This window comes from Somniosus microcephalus, chromosome 12 (assembly GCF_052327205.1).
Source record: "Somniosus microcephalus isolate GS21.2 chromosome 12, FLI_Smic_1.0, whole genome shotgun sequence".
NCBI lineage: Eukaryota > Metazoa > Chordata > Chondrichthyes > Squaliformes > Somniosidae > Somniosus > Somniosus microcephalus.
The window spans coordinates 200988014-201005760 of record NC_140998.1 but is presented as its reverse complement, the minus strand read 5'-3'; the positions used below and the strand labels follow the sequence as shown (position 1 = coordinate 201005760).

Here is a 17747-nt window from a genome sequence, read left to right as displayed (position 1 = left end):
TTCGAGCCCGGTGTTCCTCAGAAATGTGCATGTCTGAAGACTGGACAGACTCAGAATTCTCTGTCAACCTATGTTGTTGTTGTTCGGTGGAAATCTGTTCTGATACTTTGCTCTCTTCTGAAGCATTTATGCACTCCTTCGTTTTTCCATCATTAGTCTGCAAGTCCATTTTAGACTTGTCTTTTGCACATGGGCTGGTCTTACCATCATCAGTTCCAGAGTCTGAGCTGATTGTCTTCACCGAGTTCTCACTCTCTGCTTTGTCCCTGTCACTGTTGCATATGCCCTCATCCAGTATTCTGGACAATCGTGCAGGTTTGACATTTTTCTTTCCGGAATCTACCGTTATTGCTTTTAGGGAGTGCCAGTCCATATTTATTTTCCTGATCCACTCCCGTCCCAGAAGTGGTGGACCTCCCTCAGGTAGTACATATAATTCCATTCCTTGGTGTTCTTTGCCCTTGTGTATCACCTTGACTTTTATCTTTCCGATAGGGTATACTTTTTGCCCCGTGTATGTCTGCAATACTATCTTCGTGTCCCGTAGGGGAATATGTTTGAATAACTTTTTGTAATCTTGTTTATTCATGACCGTCAACGCCGCTCCGGTGTCCAAGTCCATTTTCACATGGACTCCTGCTATCTGCAGTGTGACCCAGATAGTTTGTCGGTCAGCTTCCTTACTCATATTGTAAATTCTCAGACTACCCAGTTCCTTGCTGTTGGAGTCTGAATCCGAATTCTGTTCATCCGAACTCTTCTCAGCCACCTTGTGTACCTTGCTGTACTTTTCCGGCGGTGACTTTTTTTTGATGCTGGTCTTCTTTCCTGACCGGCATACTTTAGCTATGTGACCAAGCTTGCCACATTTTCTACATTCCTGGTTTTTAAACCAGCATTGGTTCTGGTCGTGTGTTGTCTTCCCACAATGATAACATTTCGTTGTACCCGAAGTCATTTGATCCACGCTGAGTACCGCTGCCTTCAGCTGCATTTCCGCAGTGCCTCTCGCTGCGGCTTCGTGCGATGCTGCAATAAGGACAGCCTTGTCAAGTGTAAGATCGTTCTCTTCGAGCAGTCGCTTTTGTGTTCCTTCCTTCGACAACCCGCACACGAACTTGTCTCTCAATGCCTCTGTCAGATTTTCCCCAAACTGACAGTATTTCGCTAGTCCACGCAGTTCAACCAAGTACTCCGCGTTGCTTTCCTCTTTCAGTTGCGTTCTCACATAAAATTTGAATCGTTCCGCTAACATCAGCGTTGTGGGGTTCAAATGATCCTTCAGGACAGCAACAATATTAGCGAAAGTCTGATCCGCCGGTTTAGCTGGTGATAGGAGATGCTTCAATAGCCCGTATGTCTTCGCACCCATTGAGTTTAGTAAGGTTAGAGCTTTATCATCATTTGCTATTTTATTGGCCTTACAATATATCTCGATGCGTTCTACATACGTGGCCCAATCTTCCACATCGGAATCGAAATCGTTGATGTTACCACGCTTAGGCATCTTCACAATCTTTCTGAGAAACAACAACGAATTTTTCTTTAACTTTTTTTTTTTTAATGGCGGTTTCCCGCGCTTATCTTCTTCCCCACCTCCGAGAATGGCGGTTTCCCGCGCTTGTCTTCTTCCCCGCCTAACTGGTGGCTTCCCGCGTTTCTTCCTCTGGCGGGAGGGGTAAGCTTTGCCCTCGGGCGACGACCGCTGACTTTCGGTTTATTCTGAAGCACGAGAACAGCTGATTGAGTTCCTTGTTCCCTTTCCCGACAGGGGCAACCGGGCGCTGGGGACAACCAGTTGGCGGCGGACAGTTCCAGCTCTTGGTCCTTTGTGGAAAGCTGCTGTAAGCCGCTGGGCGGAAATCTCGCTCGGTCTCCCTCGCTCGGTCCCGTTCCCCCCTCGCTCGGACTCTGTCTCTCCCGCTCGCTCAGTCTCCCTCGCTCTCCCGCTCGCTCGGGCTCTGTCTCTCCCGCTCGCTCGGGCTCTGTCTCTCCCTCAGCGGTTTTCAATCTTGCCTCCCAGCCCTCTCGCAGTCCGGTCCTTTCCTCCCCCGGCTGCGGCTGAGTTCCCCGCGGTTTTATTTTTTTTTATTTTTTTTTTTATTACCTCCCGCGCCTTACGATCCCGGTCGCAGCGCCTCGCGGCCTCGGTAGCTGCCCGGCCTTTTTCACCAGTCGCGGTTGAGCTGTCTCACGACGCTGTTGCATCTCCCAGCCCACTTGTAGCCCGGTCTCTCACACCGGCTGCGTTCCCGCTTGTAGCCCGGTCTCTCACACCGGCTGCGTTCCTGCTTGTACCGCGGCTTCCGCGCCCTACGCTGCCCCAGTCTCAGCGCCTCTGGCCCCGACTTCTGTCCGGCCCCTTTCCCCGGCCATGGTCGAGTTCACCGCCCTTATATCCTCCGTTTCTTTTTATTTTCTCCCCTTCTCACAGTCAACGTAGCCGACTTGCTTCTCGTTGCTGATTGGCTCACTCACCACCGTGATAGAAGGGACGATCACTGCCTGTTGCTGATGGAAGGCTTCGTGTCAGAATTCTTCCTTCTTCCTTGCTCTGCAGACTCGAGTCTTCTCTCAGCAGAATGACGAGGGCGGATGCCTCTTCTCGACGCTCGTTAACTGCTTCGGATGTATCTCTGCCGCAGGGTAAGATCGAACTCGTCGCCACTGTAAAGTCTGTGTGTTATATTGCGAATTACTACACAGACCACAAGAGTAAACTTTAACAGGACTTTACTATTCGAAGGTCAGGGCGGAACTGCCCAATAAATCATTACACAGCACTTATATACCGGTGTGGTCGCCGCCGGTATTACAGTATACAGCAGCCAAGATAAAGTAGTGCAACCCCTAAAATAGTTCTCTTAAAGGTGGACGGTTACATACAATAGTTCTCTTAAAGGTAGAACGGTTACATACACTACACCCATCTGCTCTCGGGTGGACGTAAAAGATCGCCCCTCCCACCCTCATCACCCCACGAACCCCTTAACTAAAAGTAAAAACAGCCGATCTGGGTCACTGTTTGTGGGAACTTGGTGTGCGTAAATTCCTTACATTTCTTACATTAAAACAGTGACTGAAATACAAACATATTGGTTGTAAAGCACATTGAGGGAGTGAAAGGCGCTATTGAAATACAGGGTGTCTTTTTCCGATCTCTGTTCCAAGTGTGCTTGAATCGGCGAGGAGAAAAGATCGCTAATCATTGAAATTTACGGCACAGAAGGAGTCCATTCGATCCATCGTGTCTGTGATCCTTGTAATAGCATCACTTTTGGGGAGGGTGTTGTGTATGTAATATGTATGTTGCTTTAGACCTGTGGCCAGGGCAGCACTACTTTGTAGGGCGTAGTGATACCGTAGTTCCACCCCTGGCCATAGGGGTATAAATAGTACTGTGGGCACTGATTTCCCCTCAGTTCCCGCCTGTTGGTATGAAGTAATTACAGAGGGGGAATGTTTTTCCAAGTCTTAAGGTTGACAAATCCAGTGTATTTTCCCACCAAAAATCTTTTTTTTCCCTATCACACTTTAGCGGCGTGTCAATCCAATTGTTTTTGTGTGTCACTGTAGGGGAACTGCCTCCGCTCAACCTACGACACACGCATAGAATGGTTACAGCACAGAAGGAGGTCGTTTGGCCCGTGTCGGCTCACTGCAAGAGTACCTCAGCTAGTCCCACTTACGCCCCGCCCTTTTCCCCGTAGTCCTACATTATTTTTCCTTCAGCTACTTATCCAACTCCCCTTTTCAAAGCCATGATTGAATCTACCTCCACCACCCTTTCGGGCCGTGCATTCCAGATCCTAAACATTGGCTGCATTTATTTTTAATTCCTCATGTCGCCTTTGTTCTTCTGCCAATCACCTTAAATCTGTCTCCCCTGGTTCTCGATCCTTCCATCAATGGGAGCAGCTTCTCTCTATCTACTCTGTCCAGACCCCTCATGGTTTTGAACACCTCTATCAAATCTCCTCTCAACCTTCTCTGCTCTAAGGAGAACAGCCCCAGCTTCTCCAGTCTATCCATGTAACTGAAGTCCCTCATCCCTGGAACCATTCTTGTCAATCTTTTCTGCACCCTCTCTAAGGCTTTCACATCCTTCCTAAGGTGCAGTGTGTAGAATTGGACGCAATACTCCAGTTGAGATCGGACCAGTGCTTTATAAACATGGATTCCTAGTGCTGTAAAATAAAATTAAAGCTTCCCTTTTTGTCAGTCACCTACAGTGACTATTAAATTTCTTTCTAAATTCGCCCATTTTTCAGTGCTCTGTTGCTGGTTTGCTATCGAATTATAATCATTATCAACATTCCTTCCCACATGTTACAATTTCTGTTTTAATTCAGGTAATTCTAAAAAGGTGATGGAATATAATTTGCCCCAGCAGTGCATCCGGAACTTTTTTTCCAAACGGAAGTGTTTTGTCTTTGTCCGGCTCGTTGGCAGCAATCTGCACGCAATGGAAACCATTCCTGAACACCAGATAGACGAGAGCTTCACCCAGGAGTGCCAGCAGTTCTGCAGGTACATCTATCAAACCTCGCAACCCAAATCCCTCAAAGGAGGCCACATCATTAACGGGAGAAGTAAGTATGAGCGCCTTGAAACCAATGGTAACATCACCTGCTCAACAGCCATCCAAGAAATCCACATAGCTCTGTACATGAGCTTTAATTCACGATTATATAGAACCATTTAGCACAGGGGGGCATTCAACCCATCATGCCAGTGCCAGCTCTTTGAAAGAGCTATCCAATTAGTCCCACTCCCCTGCTCTTTTCCCAAGCCCAGAAAATGTTTCCTTTTCAAGTATGTATCCAATTCCATTTAGAATGTTAATGCAGAATTTACAGTACAGAAACAGGCCATTCGGACCAATTGGTCTATGCCAGTTATGCTTCACAGCAGCCTCCTCATCTTACTTCAACTCATCCTATCAACATGCCCTATTACTTTCTCAGCTGTACTTCTGTTGCTCTCTCATTGACTTATCTAGCTTCCCCTTAAATAGATCTATGCTATTTGCCTCAACCGTTCAAGTTAGCAGGTTCCACATTGTAACTACTCTCAGAGTAAAAAAGTTCCTCATTAATTATTTTTTATTCATTCATGGGATGTGGGCGTTGCTGGCAAGGCCAGCATTTATTACCCATCCCGAATTGCCCTCGAGAAGCTGGTGGTGAGCTGCCACCTTGAAACGTTGCAGTCCACGTGGTGAAGGTACTCCCAATGTGCTGTTGGGGAGGACGTTCAGGAATTTTGACCCAGCGATGATGAAGGAACGCGATATACTTCCAAGTCAGGATGTTGTGTGACTTGGATGGGGAACGTGGAGGTGGTGGTGTCTCCACGCACCTGCTGCCCTTGTCCTTCTAGGTGATGCAGGTCGTGGGCTTGGGGGTTGCTGTCAAAGAAGCCTTGGTGAGTTGCTGCAGTGCATCTTGAGATGGTACACACTGCAGCCACAGTGCGCTGGTGGTGGAGGAGTGAATGTTCAGGGTGGTGGATGGGTTGCCAATTCCTTATTGAATTCATTAGTAGCAATCTTATATTTATAGCTCCTTGCTTTGGACTCTCCCATATTGGAAATGCCTTCTGTCTATTGAGTTAGCTTCCACCATCACTCTCAGGCAGTGCTTTCAGATCATAACTTGGTGTAAATCATCTATCGTCATCTCCGCCCGGTTCTTTTGCCAATTGAATTAAATGTGTCGTTTAGTGACCCTCCAGCCAGTGGGAATTGTTCCACTCTATCTACTCTGGCCAAAACCCATCGTAATTTTGAACGCCTGTCAAAAACCTCCTTGACTTTCTCTGCTCTAACGAGAACACTCCCATCTTCTCCAGCCTATAAATGTTGATTCATCGGCTTTCAATAGATCGACTTGAAAGCAGTTACACTGTTTAAATATTTGTAGGTATGTTTCTGAATAGTAAATCCCATTCTGGAAATGGGACCCTGTAGGAATGGTCAAATTCCTATCTAGAGATTGAGTTCGACGCAGGCAATCAATCAAAAAGGTTTTTAATGTCAAACTAACGAGTTTAAACAGATTGATGCAAGAGAACTATAAATACAGGTCTTAACAGGTCGGAGGCTCCACGAGGACTGCCTGGGTGGTCCTGTGGATGGCGTCATGACGTCATCACGTTTTCCCCGCGTTTGGGTGATCACGTGATTAGCGGCATGACGTCATCGCGTTTGCCCGCGCTATTAAAGGGACCGCGCACTGTACATGCAAACAGTATATACAATGGTACAGATTTAGTCTGTAGCTAACACATCGTTAAAGGGAATTATGTACAGTTGTTCAGAGTCCCTCAGTAGCTCTGCCACATGCACCCCCCCAGAATTGTCTTTAACGGAAAAAGTCAAACGGTGAGGGGGTCTGACAAGCCTGTCAGAACGACTCCTGTATTCCCGAAGTGGAAGCTGTTGGATGGCGGGTGGTCTGGCAGGTGGTTGCACTTGTTCTGCCGTGACAACGGTGGGCGGCCAACCTCATCTCGGTGGATGTGCGGTCTCGACCGGACGGTCAAGGTCCGGTTTTAAACGGTTGACCGAAATGTGGTCCGGTTTACCACCGACATCCACCTTGAAGGTTTGGTCTCCTGCCTCTAACACGCGGAAAGGACCAGTGTATGGGGGCTTGAGTGGATCCCGGTGAGCATCGTGGCAGATGAACATGTAGTCGGCTTGTTTCAGCTCTGCTGGAACGTGAGAGCCCTGAAACCCGTGATGCGATGTGGGAACCGGTGCGAAACAGCTGGCTGCTTCCTGGTGGCTGATAAGCTGGCGTGAGGCGGACCATGGCTCCGTTGGTGTTGGCAGGAATTCCCCTGGCACTCGCAGCGGCTGACCATAAATGAGCTCTGCCGCGGAAGAGCGAAGATCTTCCTTGGGGGCCGTGCGAAGGCCCAACATGACCCACGGCAGCTTGTCTGCCCATCCAGCGTCTTGGAGGCTGGCCCTCGGTGCAGCCTTAAGCAATCTATGGAAACGTTCGCACAGACCGTTCGCTTGCGGGTGGTAGGCTGTGGTGCGGTGTAATTTGACACTGAGTCATTGAGCCACCGCATTCTAGAGTGTGGAGGACAACTGCGGTCCCCGGTCCGAAGAGATGTCAGCAGGCACTCCAAAACGGGCAACCCATGAAGAGATGAATGCCCTGGCCACATCCGCTGAAGTAGTAGATGACAGGGGAACTGCCTCTGGCCACCTGGTGGTGCGATCTACTATGGTCAGGATGTGCATAAAACCATGGGAAGGTGGAAGTGGTCCTACCAGGTTCGCATTAACATGGTCAAACTGCCGCTCGGGAACTGCAAAGGTGGCCAATGGAGCCTTGACGTGGCGCTGTACCTTGTCCTTTTGGCAGACCACGCAGGTGTTGGCCCAGTCGCGGACATCTTTATGCATGCCCCACCAAACAAACTTAGATGACATTAGCTTCTGAGAAGCCTTCAATCCTGGGTGTGACAACGCATGTATGGCATCAAACACCTTGCGGCACCAGGCGACCGGCACAATAGGGCAAGGGTCCCGAACAGAGATGTCACACAGCGATGTGGTACCAGCCGAATGGAACCTGATGTCAGCCAACTGGAGGCTAGTGGTGTTGGTGCGGTAAGCCTGCACTTCTGGGTCTGAAACTTGGTCTGCTACCATGAGGGCGTAGTTGATGCCCAGCTGGACCGCATGCACGGTCGCGCGGGAGAGGCAATCCGCCACCAGGTTGTCTTTACTGGTCACGTGCTGAATATTTGTGGTAAATTCGGAGATGTATGTCAGCTGACGTTGTTGTTGAGATGACCACGGTTCGGTGGTCTTGGCCATGGCAAAAGTCAGTGGCTTATGGTCGACGAAAGCGGTAAAGGACGTCCTTCCAACAAGAACCGGAAATGGCGGATGGCCAGAAAAAGGGCTAGTAACTCCCTGTCGAAAGTACTGTACGCTCGCTCGTTATGTCGCAGTTGATGGATGAAGAATGCCAACGGCTGCCATGTCCCATTCACCCACTGCTCCTGAACGGCGCCAATTGTGTAATCTGACGCGTCGGCGGTGAGGGCGACGGTGGCTCCTGGTAGCGGGTGCGCCAGCATGGTCGCATTGGCCAAGGCGCTCTTGGTGTCGGTGAATGCCCGGTCCATGTCAACCGTCCAGCCCACCGGATCCTTGCCAGACTTGCCCTTGAAGGCCTCGTACAGGGGCTACCTTAGGCACAAATCGGTGGTAAAAGTTTACCATGCCGAGGTACTCCTCCAGGGCCTTTATGTTCTGCGGGTGTGGAAAGGATGTCACCACCTCTACCTTCACTTGCAAAGGAACCGCTCCCTCTGAGGTAATGCGATGTCCCAGGAAATCTATTTGGTGCAGACCAAACTGACACTTGGCTGGGTTGATAATCAGGCCGTGTTGGCTGAGGCGTCGAAAGAGGGTGCATAGGTGAGAGATGTGTTCCTCCTTATTAGGACTGGCAATGAGGATATTGCCTAAGTAGACGAAAAGGAACTTGAGGTCCCGCAGCACGGAGTCCATGAGGCGCTGGAAAGCCTGGGCGGCGTTCTTCAACCCAAAAGGCATCCTTAAAAATTCGAAGAGACCGAAAGGGGTGATGACTGCGGTCTTTTGGACGTCTTGCAGGTGCACCGGGACCTGGTGGTAGCCTCGGACAAGGTGAACCTTGGGAAAAATGGTGTTTCCTGCCAAATGGACAGAGAAATCCTGGATGTGGGAGATCGGGTATCGATCAGGAGTGGTGGCGTCGTTTAGGCACCGATAGTCACTGCAGGGCCGCCATCCGCCGCCAGGTTTCGGTATGATGTGAAGAGGCGATGACCAGGGACTATTCGACCTGCGAAGAATCCCTAAGCGTTCCATTGTTGCGAACTCCACCTTCGCGACCGCTTGCTTGCCAGGTTCGAGGCGCCGGGCCCGTGCGTGGACCGGGGGGCCGGTGGTGGTGATGTGGTGTTCCACACCATGTTTCGTGGCCGTGGAGGAGAACGTGGGCCTGGTCAGGTCTGGAAATTTGCCTAGCAGGCGAGCGAACTCATTCGGAGTCGGGAAAGCCCAGGAGATGGTGCGCGACATGCTGTTACTACGGTGGCAAGGGATAGAGTGAAACGTGGCCGCGTTGATCAGCCGTCGGTTCCTTACATCGACCAGGAGGCCGTTGGTGCACAGGAAATCTGCACCGAGAATGGCTTGCGAAACCTTGGCCGTAACGAATTCCCAGAAAAACCGCTGGCCGCCGAAGCACACCTGGACCCGCCGTCTGCTGAAGGTCCGAATAGCTCCACTATTAGCCACTTCGAGGGGGAGGCCGTGCCTCCCAGCCTGTACATCAAGCGCTGATGCAGGTAGAATGCTGCGCTGCGCTCCGGTGTCGCACAGGAACTGACGACCGGAGAGGGTATCTGTGATGAAGAGCAGCTTGCCTACATTGCCGATTGCCATCGCGGCCGCGGGGCACCCGTTAGAACCATTCTTCATTGGACGGAGTTGTGTTTTTTTTGAGAGAAGCTGCAGGGAGGGCGGCAACATCTCGCATTCACGCCAAACCGCGCGTGGTAGAAGCACAGCCCCATGGGCTGAGGGGCTGGGGCAGCGTCTGTGGGGGATGAGCGCCTCGTGGCAGCGCAGCACTGTTGCGTAACTGCGAATATTTTGTCTGCCTCGGCAGCAAGCGCTGCGCAGTCTTCGACCTCGGATCTCGCCAAGGCCGCTTGCACTTGCTCCGGTAATTGGCTGAGGAATAACTCTCTGAAGAGAAAGCATTCCGGTTCGGAGCTGAGGAGGGTGAGCACTTGGCTCATCAGCTCGGAAGGTTTGGAGTCCCCGATCCCGGACATATCGAGCAGCCGACGGGCGCGCTCTGATTTCGTGAGCCCAAAAACCTGTAGCAACCGCGCCTTGGGGGTCTCATACTTGCGGTCCGCAGGGGGGTTCTCGAGAAGACTGATGATTGCGAGGCGGTAGAGCTATCGAGTGCGGAGACCACGTATAAGTATCGGGTCTGATCCTCAATGATGCCTCTCAGGGCGAACTGGGCTTCAACTTGGATGAACCACGAGGTCGCTTGTTGCTCCCAGAACTGGGGCAGCTTCAACGAAACGGTGTTTGCCGCCATGCTGTGTTCCTTTTGCGAAATCCGTTCACAAAAGTCGAGGTCACCAATGTAGGAATGGTCAAATTCCTATCTAGAGATTGAGTTCGACGCAGGCAATCAATCAAAAAGGTTTTTAATGTCAAACTAACGAGTTTAAACAGATTGATGCAAGAGAACTATGAATACAGGTCTTAACAGGTCAGAGGCTCCACGAGGACGTCGAGGACAGGGACGCGATGGTGTCCAACTACCACTGCCCCTGGGAAGGGAATCAAGGTAAAAAGCTAGTGTGGTGGCTAAGACTTTTGTAAACAAAATATAAGTCGCGGGGTTGGGGGGGCGTGGGGAAATCGGCTTAATGTAGCTTCTGTGAGTATTTCGTGGAAGGCGCTGCTATTCACATTATCTGTGGTGAACTTGCTTCCTCAGCCGTGATCATTCGGGAAAAAATATACAATTGAAGTTTAATTTTTTTTTACGACAAATGGGAAGTTAAAATGAGTTCAACAGTTCGAACGGCCAGCTCTATTGGAGTTTGTGTTGGACGAAGCACTTGAGGTTCACGGGTCGTGCAGTGAGGCCACTGGAAAAAGCCTATAAGGTGTTGGGGTATATGGCTGGGATCCTGCCGAATAAAGCTCGGAATACTATCGTTTATGCGATGCTTTAGTATGATATTTAAGGCACCGTGCAACTTTGATTCCCGAACATGGTGGGTGTTCCAGTCATTTCCATAAACTGTCTGAAGTCGCTGTTTATGGGAAATGACTGACGTTGCTTGATATCTACCTTTGGGATCATACAACCCACGAGTGGTGCGCCCCTTGCGGCCTGAATAGGGTATCCGCGTACATTACTGGGCAACCTCTTCATTTAGTGTCAGGGCATACATTGGATGAGCATGGCTTGGTACATCTTATTTCTGACTAATTAAACAAGGGAACAATAAGCTACCATATCGCACTTCAAAGAAAGTCTTGCATTTCTATAGCTACTTTCACGACCACAGGAAGTCTGGCAGCACTTTTCAGCCAATGAAGTACTTTTGAGGTGTAGTTACTGTTGTAATGTGGGAAACACCGCAACCAATTTGCGCACAGCAAGGTCCCACAAACAGCAATGTGAAAATGACCAGATAATCTTTTTGTTATGCTCTCTTGAGAAGCGTCTTGTTTGTCGATTTGGTACTCTAATGGATTTTTAAGCCTGTCTTCTCTGGAGCCTCTTCACCTCGGCAACTTCTGCTGGAATAGAATCGTTACAGCACAGAAAGAGGCCTTTCTGCCAGTCGAGCCCGTGCCCGTTCTCTGCAAGAGCACTTCAGCTAGTCTCAATCACATTCCCTTTCCCCGTAGTCCTGCAAATGTTTACCCTTCAGGTAATTATCCAATTTCCTTTTAAAAGCCACGATTCCATCTGCCTCAACACTCTTTCCGGCAGTGCATTCCAGACCCTAACCATTCGCTGCTTAAAGCTTTTCCTCATGTTGCCTTTGGATCTTTTGCCAATCACCTTAAATATGTCTCCTCTGGTTCACCACCCTTCCGCCAATGGGAACAGTTTATCTATCTACTGTTTAGAACCCTCATGATTTTGAACACTTCTATCAAATCTCCTCTAAACCTTCTCTGCTCTAATTAGAACAACCCCAGCTTCTCTACATAATCCACGTAACTGAAGTCCCTCATCCCTGGAACCATTCTTGTAAAGCTTTTCTGCACCTTCTCTAAGGCCTTCACATCCTTCCTAAAGTGCAGTGCCTAGAATTGTGAAACAATGCTCAAGTTGTGGCCGAACCAGTGTTTTATAAAGGTTGATGGCAGGAATGACATATGAGGAGAGATTGGGTCGATTGGGCTTATACTCGCTGGAGTTTAGAAGAATGAGAGGGGATCTCATTGAAACTTATAAAATTCTAACAGGACTAGACAGACTAGATGTAGGAAGGATGTTCCCAATGGCTGGGGAGTCCAGAACCAGGGGTCACAGTCTAAGGACAAGGGGTAAGCCATTTAGGACTGAGATGAGGAGGAATTTCTTCACCCAGAGAGTGGTGAAACTGTAGAATTCTCTACCACAGAAGGCAGTTGAGGCCAATTCATTAAATATATTCAAGAAGGAGTTAGATATATTTCTTAAGGCTCAAGGGATATGGGGAGAAGGCAGATACAGGGTACTGAGTTTGGATGATCAGCCATGATCTCATTGAATGGCAGAGCAGGCTCGAGGGGCCGAATGGATTATTCCTGCTCCTATCTTCTATGTTTCTATGATCATAACGTTCTTTTGAACTCTATGCCTCGCTTTATGAAGCCCGCCCAGGATCGCATATGCTTTTTTAACCGCTTTCTCAACATGCCCCACCATCTTCAACAATTTGCGCACGGCATCTAGCTGTCAACTTGATCCTGATTCAAATTAAAGACAACTTATCAACAGTGGGTCTGATGTGTATATCAGTTAGACAAATTAACAATTTTGTTATTTGCAGTATGAGTAATTGGCATAAACATAAGCTAATTAGCATATTTAATTATCAGCTCCAACCACGGGTTTTTTTGCAGAAATACACTACTTAAAAAAAATAATGAGATTGCAAAAAAAAAGTTTGGTGGTGGGAGGCATGTGTTGGTGCTCCTGAACCGTGACAGTGGGGAATATTGAGCACTGACGTTCTAGAGGAAAGCAACTAGGATTGTTTCTCCAATCTTGGGGGTCATTGATTGTAAAGATAGGTTCTCGGAATTGGGAGGATTACTTTCATTTGAGAAGCGAAGACTGAGACTTGAATTTGTGTTTTCAAAACGAAGTTTGGCTTACGTTGAACTGGTTAGGGTTAGAAGAGCAGGGTTAAATTTTAAAATTCCTTAAGGGCATTGTGCAACTTTGGGAACTGATCAACATAATCTAAAGTTGGGTATCTACAGCCTTCAAAAAGGAGCTGGGAGAGTCCCTGGAGAGGGTTAGAAGGTACGCAAGTGTCAGGTGGGACTATTGAGCATCTTTCCCCTCCCCTTGAAGCCTCCAGCTCTACTCCCTCTTCCTGGTGACTGGAACGGAGATTGTGAAGGGACTTGATGGTAAATGTGGGTTTCACCATGTCTAAAGAGACGGGGTGGATGAACAGTTGGTCTTTTTCTGACCTTTGTTTTTCTTCTACATTCATAATTTATGCCCTTTGGTTGTCCCTTTAAGAATTCTCTCCCCAGCTTCTCCCATTTAACCTTAACCACCAATTTTGAAGAGCCCTCTTCTTGAGCCGTCTTTTGCTGACAAGAGCTCTAACTTCTCCATTCTTTCCTCGAACATTAAATGCCCTCATCTGGTATTTGCTTTCAATCACCTCTTCCCTTGACATCTATCCTAAAACAAAGGCCACAGTACTGGCCAGCAGTCTAAGCGCATCTTGTATATTAAATTTACCTTCGCTTTTGCACATTGTCTACGTTAATAAAACCCAGGGTCTCGTGTTTTTACAACTTTTCACCTCATATCTTGGTCTCTGCACTTCTATCCATCTTTCTTTTCCCCCTAAATTTTTGGTCCTGCGACATGCGATTTTTCAAAAATGCGTTGCAGCACCACACAGTATAGTAACCAATATATTAATATGTCTAGCTTTTAGTACCAGCCTTTACATGGAATCAAATAATGCAGGACAGGAAGAGCTGTCATTTGTCCCACTTCTTCCCCATAGCCCTACAGATTTCTCAAATATATTCAATTCCCTTTTGTAAAAGTTACTATTGAATCAGCTTCCATCCTTTCAGCTAGTGCATTCCAGATCATAACACTCTGATTAAAATCTTCCTTCATCTAGCTCTTTTGTCAATTATTGTAAATGTGTCCTTTGGTTACTGACCCTCCTTGTTATCTACTCTCCACATCATTCATGGTGTTAAACACCTCTCTTAAATCTCCCCTTAACCACCTCTGCTTTAAGGAGAACAGCCCAACTTTCTCTAGCCTCTATGTAACTGAAATCACTCATTTGCTTCAAAACAGGCTGAATTGGTCCTCACAGACTTTCTCAATAGGAAGTAGGTGGAGGCGGACACCATACTGCAGGCCGAGAAGAAGCTGTCTGAATCGGAGAAGAAGTTGGCCAGTAAGGACACGTTGCCTTTCTTCTGCTTTTCTTACTGTCGGAATGTGGTAAAGTTTCACCTGCAGGATTCCTCAGTGTGATGCTCAGATTAACATTGTTTTCAAAGTCTTCAGTTAACCTCGTTCAATCTTTACTTCACGGTACTTTAAGGTTGACATTTCGGTTGCTGCGGATTTCGCAAGTGGGCTATTGTAACACTTAGTAAAACACGGTGAGGAAATGTAATTTATTTTTAGAATACCATGCACTGTTTCACCTAGAGTCCAGTCCATTAACAAGGGTAACGGTTAGTCACCTTGTCACTGTCTGAAATCTTGTTGTACTCAAAATGGCTGCACACACATTAGTTTCTTGTATGTGATGCATTTGAGAAGTGTGCAAGTATGAGTTTAGCTTGATTGGACAATGGAATTCCCTATATTTCTGGAGCGTGTGAAGTGCTCATTCGAGCGCCAGTCAAGAACTATCGCATCTTATCGAATTGAAAGGTGCAAATATCAAGAAATCTGTTCCAAACATCCATCACTTGACCAACGATCTGGATGTGCAACCAAAAATTGCATGAATATTGCTCCTTTAACATGTTAAAAGGCTTCATGTGTGGCATTTGGATAAGTATGGAATGAAAGTCAGCATGGATCGTTTAAGGAAAATCGTGTTTCGCAAACTTGATAGAATTCTTGTAACGGAGTGCTGTGAGTAGATAAGGGTAGTGCGGTGTATTTATGGACATACAAAAGGCATTTGACAAAGTACCACATAATAGACTTGTTAACAAAATTGAAGCCCATGGGATTAAAATGAGTGACCATGTGGATACTTAATTGTCTCAAACAAAAGTGGTAAGTTTTTCCACACTGGAGGGAAGTATACAGTGGTATTCCTGGGTGACAGTATTGGGACCACCGCCCTCTTTGATGTATATTTTGCCCTGGACTTGGGTATAGGGGGCATAATTTCAAAGTTTGCAGTTGAAATGGAACTCAGAAATGTAGTAAACAATGAAGAGGATAGAAGCAGACTTCAGGAGGGCATACAGATTGGTGAAATGGGCGGACACATGGCAGATTAAATTTAACGCAGAGAAGTGTGAAGTTATATATTTTGGTAGGAATAATGTGGCAATACAAAGTTACAATTAAGGGGGGGTGCAGGAAGTGAGACTTGAGTTTGCTTACAGAAATCTTTTAATGTAGCCTGGAGGAGTACATACACTTGAAGTGGCAGAACAAGTCTAGAAGGCTGTTATAAAAGCACATGGATCCTCCTTTTATTAATAAGAGGCATAGAGTGCAAAAGCAAGGAGGTTATGCTAAACCTTTATAAAACACTGTATAAACCTCTGCTAGGATACTGATTCTGAGCACCACTTAGGAGGGATGTCAAGGCCTTAGAGGTTGCAGAAGAGATTTACCAGCATGGCACCAGGGATGTGGGACTTCAGTTATGTGGAGAAGCTGGGGTGGTTCTCCTTTGCAGCAGATAAGACGGGGGAGGTTTTGATAGAGGAGATTTGAAATAGAGTGGTTTTGATAAATTAAATCAGAAACTGCTTCCAGTGGCAGAAAGGTCAGTAACCAGAGGGCACAGGTTTAAGGTGATTGGTAAAAGAACCAGAGGCAACATGAGTGAACATTTTTTTACTCAGTGATTTGTCTTTATCTGGAAGCACCATCTGAGGGTGATTAAAGCAGATTCAATAGAAACTTTCAAAAGGGAATTAGATGAATATTTCAAGGGGAAATTATAGGGGTATATTAAGACCAGGTGCTAATTGGGTAGCTCGAGCAAAGAGCCAAAACGGGCAAGATGGTCCGAATGGCCACCTGGAGGGTGGAAATGTTTATAGGGAATGTCAGAGCTTGGGGCCTAGGCAGCTATCGGCAGGGTCAGTAATGGTCAAGTGATTAAAAATTGGGGATTCACGAGGCCAGAATTGGTGGAGCACCGACATCGGAGGGTTGTAGGCTGGGGAACATTGTGGGGGCGGTGAGGGGGCGAGGCCATGGAGCGGTTTGAAAGCAGGGATGAGAATTTTGAAACTGAGGCATTGTTGGGCCGTGAGCACAGGGGTGATGGGTGAGCCTGATTACTGCTGGTTATGAGCCTGTAACTAGCCTCTTTTCCCACCACCAAGGTGAAATGGAGATGGCGGCCCTGATGGAACAGCTGAACAAGGCTCGGGAAAAGGAACTGTTGAAGTTGAAGCAGCTGAGGCAGGACGAGCAAAGGACCAACGCAGAGAATCTTCGACAGATGAAGGTGAAAATGCTGGAGGAGAGGGAGGGAATGCTGAAGGAACAGGAGCGGGCCCTGGAAAGCCTGATGACCGAGCAGCAGGCGGTATTGGAAAAGGGCTTCCGGGAAAAAGCTGAGCTGATGGAAGAGCAAATTCAACAGCTCAAGGACCAGGAGCAGCAGACGCGGGCTAGCACCCTTGTAAGTGCCATAGATTTCATGGGGATCTTGCATTCTATATTCAATGCGGCAAAGGTGCTCGCCACTGGCTTTATTGGTGCAGATGGAGAATAGTCCATTCGTAAAGATTGAAATATTTGGATTCCTGTTCAAATGGACGAAGCTCTAAAGCAAAGGTTTCACTGTGTTCAATCGGTGGCAAATTTCACGTGGTTAAATGTTCAACAGCACTTTTGATGTAAAACTAAAATGCCTTTATAGTACAGTTTGTATAAAATAAAAATTATTCTTGCTAAGCAACCTGTCGTCACTTAATCTATCGAGGACCATCCCAATGATATCCTAGTGTAGCCTAGGCGAGGCATGGTGTTTAATGAATGGCTGACTGAATTATCTAGAAATGTATCTTGTACCTTGCTGTACAAGGCGATGGCAAGTTTGCTTTAAATGGTAATAGTCCCTGCCAAACTTCAAATGATCTACAACTATACTTTTATTTCATGAAGTTTCATTTATTTTCAATACGACCTGACAAAGTCTCATGTTTAATGGTTCTGTATTAAAACTGAATGCACGTCCAAGTTAAAGGCTGGAAATATGCATAGTGAAGCGCTTGGATTAATTTTCCAGTCATGTTTCCCTCAATGGGGTATATTATCCACTAGCAACATAAGACCTGTTATCCTAGTTTGGGTAGATGGGTATAGGAGTGAGATAGAGAATGATTAACAGGGGAAAGGAGAGTAAAAATAAGTCCACTTCTTCTATCGGGTGTAACACAACTTGTGCCAGTAGGTCACTCTGGTGTATTTGGTAAATGATGAACTGTGATGAAGTGGTGTTCTGGTCACTTCAGATAGGGACAGGAGTCGACAGTTTTATAAGTAGAAAGGAAGTCAGCTGAACTGCATTCATGTTGCTCAAATTGTGACACATTTTGATTGGAGAGAGATGCCTTTATATGCCCCCCCCCCATGTGCAAAAGTTAGAAATGCATTCGGACTTTTTTCAGACTTTCTTGTCTGTGTTTCTGATGCCAGTTAGTTCGAAGAACGACCCGGCTTCATTTACTTCCTGCGACTAGGAGCCAGCCCTAAATAGCA

The 17747-nt window shown here is 47.3% G+C and overlaps 1 pseudogene; it reads left to right on the top strand.

Annotated features, from left to right (window-relative positions):
* LOC147109892 (guanylate-binding protein 7-like) overlaps positions 1–16758 on the top strand; it is a 44615-nt pseudogene extending 27857 nt beyond the window's left edge.
* The last annotated feature ends 989 nt before the right edge of the window (positions 16759–17747 follow it).